Source organism: Anneissia japonica, unplaced genomic scaffold, assembly GCF_011630105.1.
Source record: "Anneissia japonica isolate Jap-2015-1 unplaced genomic scaffold, ASM1163010v1 scaffold284800_len683186_cov164, whole genome shotgun sequence".
NCBI classification, from domain to species: domain Eukaryota; kingdom Metazoa; phylum Echinodermata; class Crinoidea; order Comatulida; family Comatulidae; genus Anneissia; species Anneissia japonica.
This window is the reverse complement of record NW_022711393.1, coordinates 419,995-423,864: the sequence shown is the minus strand read 5'-3', so window position 1 is coordinate 423,864 and position 3,870 is coordinate 419,995.

Sequence of the window (3,870 nt, the reverse complement as noted above, 5' to 3'; positions counted from 1 at the left end):
TCTTCCGTGAAACAATTAAAAATAATAAAGTAATAAAAACACGCACAAATATTATGAATTTTGCGGGAGATGGGTTATTTTCCGGGAGATACTTACTTGCTTTTAGGAGTACGACCCGTCCAGATTTCCTGGAGACTCCCGCAACGTGCGGGAGACTTGGGGCCCCTGAATAATTTGTAATAGGCCTAAGCATCACTCTCGAACACCACAATGAAGCCTTTGCAAGACGGGCGCTTATTGGTGGCTGGAGCATGTGCAATATCATACCTGTCTCTTATACACATCTAGATGTGTATAAGAGACAGATTCAATATAGTTAATTTCGCAGTACTATTTCTGCCATAGCTATTATCATTGAGTAATGTGTTATAGTAAATGTGCCTGCAGTAATATCATAACTGTGACGTATATAGAAATGTTTTCGCGCTGTACGTTGTTGTATTTATACATCAGTGTTGTGGAAATAACTTAAGTCGCGTGATTGCTAATACAGAAAAGGTTAAGCTAATATAACAATCGAGATCGCATAAACTGATTGCCTGATAGTAAACATGCACTAGTATGCCTCCGATCAGTCACAATGTGTAAGTAAGCCCATTGGCCTTATTTCATTAGGTCTTAGTTCATTAGCATGTTTATTTATTGTTTTATAAGTGTCATTATTAATGTGTGCGGTGTAAATAACTATGAAATATAATAATTGATTCCGAGTTTACATAGCCTATTCACTTTTGTCTTTCAACGATTTTTCTAATACATACCGGTATATACTAATTGCAGACATCTCTTAAACGTTCAGATGTCTGTTTATATTATACACTATATTTGCTTATATAATAATATATATTATATAATATAGGCCTTGAATATATATATATATGTATATATATATATATATATATTTGTTTTATTCTTTTTATTATTATTATTGATGTATGTGGTGTAAATGAATTGAAATAATTGTATTACGAGTTTACTTATTCATTTTTGTCTTTCAACGATTTTTCTAATACATAATACTGCAGACTAGACATCTCTTAATGTCTAATACTTTAAGATGTTTGTTTATATTATATTCTATGTTATATTATATATATATTATATAATATATATATTACATAAATATTATTTAAAAAACATTCAAATCAAATCTGCTGGAAACTGTCTAAAATATTCCAACAGACTGAAAATATTGCCGAGCATTTATATCAAAACAAATAAGTAGAAACCTGGCGGAATTAGTTCTTCTTCATGGTAAAGAAACAAGCAAATAAATAAATAAAATTAACGAAACATAAACCTAACAAACGATCATCCGTAGGCCTAATTGCATAAATTGTTATATCCTGCTAATTGTATAGATTTATTGTTAATTGTACAGGAGTCATTGATAATTGATAATAACCACTCATTCGATTGTGTAGGTGTTTAGGAGTGGGCGAAGATGAAACGTTGATATTGGGGGTTGTATTATTGTCCTAGCCCACGCCTCAGATGTCGCCTTATATTACAGCTATTTAGAACATTCTTGAGTTGGATGATGTCCATATTGGTAATTCTCACTTTCTTCTGTTTGCAGTATGTTAACTCTTTGTTGAATTTATTAACGTGTATGTGTTTGTTACTTTGCATCTTTTATTGTAATTGTGGACACCAAAGCACTTGACACGTACACACCCGGTCCACGACCGAAAGCACTAGATCGAGTTGGCAGAACACGCAATGTCCAACAATGAATAGCGTAACATATGATCGTTTTTGTAATGGGCACGTAATGCAGTATATTTATACACATAAATATGTGTTATGAAACATTTTCTGGAAATGTATTTTTATCATAATGTCAATACTTAAATATAGTCCATTTCTATTGTGAGGTTTATAGCCTATATAGGTTTATATTATTATACGCTGATGATTCAGGAGGAGTTAAATGTAGGCCTATAGCTGTAAATTATATTGAAACTAAATCATTCTAACTATTGCTGCTGAGGTCATAACGCTTTCGTGTAGTTCAAAATTTCAAACAAATGAAGGAAAAATATAGGTCTATATAAATGATATGCTACATACGACAGAACAAAGGATGCTTATTCTTACACTTACAACAATGATGATGGTAGGTTTTTGTTTGTTTTCTTCTGATTTTACAATCAAACAACAACAATCAGTGGCGGATTCAAGGAGGGGGAGGCGTGATGCCCCCCTGTCGTTCACCTACATTTTTCAAGTTTGAATAAAATGGAGAAAAAAGGGAAAATATTAATGACATAATAATTAGGTCTGAGAGTGCCATTTGCGGCTTTCTAGAAGTGCCATAATCATAAAGTTTCTAGCATCAGTCCCAACCATGGTGGGGCTGAGGTGGTCTACTCCCCATTTGAGAAAGTCCCTCTAGGGGGAGTCTAGGGATCCGCCACTGACAATCCAATCCTAGCATCAATACCCAATATTGTTTGGACCAATACCAAACAATATTAATTTCAAAAAACGAAAATAATAATAGACCTATGTCATGCTGATCTCATATTGCGCATACTGTTAAAGCCTATAAAATTACGCTCTGCACATTACTGTAGGCCTACCCTGGTCTCTGGGTCATAAACCTCAAACCTATTGTTCCCATGAGTGTTCATATGCTACAGCTAGTCAGCGAATTGGCATGCGAACCTGCCAGGTAGTCCACTCCCTTGTAGAAAGACAAGGATTAAGTTCATTGTCAACATTTTTGTCAAAAATGACAATTATTAGACTCGAAACTTGGAACTTTCTGTTTCTTAAGAGCTCGAACAGCTGCGCCACAAACTTCCACTTAATAAGTAATCTTTCTGTACCGTAAAAATGTTTCAATAAGCACCTCTGTTGAATAAGCGCTACCATTAACTATACGCCGCACCAAACGTGATTTTTTTTTTCGATAAGCCCATTAAATTAAGCACATCGGAGTTTATAGAGTTAGGTGAGCATAAGTCACTGCGCCTTCTATAATCGAGAGCACATACCTAACCATTTGTGTGTGTATATACATATACACACAACAGGAGTGAACAGGAGTGAACAACCCAACCCTTCACCCACACTTCGAGGTACAATTTTAGCTTTATAATAATTCAGGGCTCCCAAGTTTAAGATCTGGTTCAATGAGCTTCTGAACATATTTTTTTTTTTTGCAGCGCATAGTGACACCCATCGGCACTGACTTCTTCTTCCGTGAAACAATTAAAAATAATAAAGTAATAAAAACACGCACAAATATTATGAATTTTGCGGGAGATGGGTTATTTTCCGGGAGATACTTACTTGCTTTTAGGAGTACGACCCGTCCAGATTTCCTGGAGACTCCCGCAACGTGCGGGAGACTTGGGGCCCCTGAATAATTTGTAATAGGCCTAAGCATCACTCTCGAGCACCACAATGAAGCCTTTGCAAGACGGGCGCTTATTGGTGGCTGGAGCATGTGCAATATCATACAGTATGGCAACACTTGTCATAATATGCAAATGTCCTATTGATTAGTGTCAGTAGTACAATCACTTAGAAAAATGGTTTCATAATTGAAGGTGTTCTTGGTGAAATCACTCCTCCCTGACCATTTAAACATACAGATAATTGTGCCAATGGCAATGTTTACAGACGAAGGTTACCGTAAGTTACGAACTAGAAACTCAATAACTAAGAGCAGTGGTTGGAAAAGGAGAGTGGTTAACGTAAAAACTAAAAATTACAAAATAGCGGCTCTCAATCAATATAATAGTCTTATTATTATATGCATTAGCTTGGATTCCTCTATTTTAATATCGGGGATTTACCGTAGGCTTACCGTATTATAAACAACCATAGGCCTAACTGTAGATGGCCATAATATATATA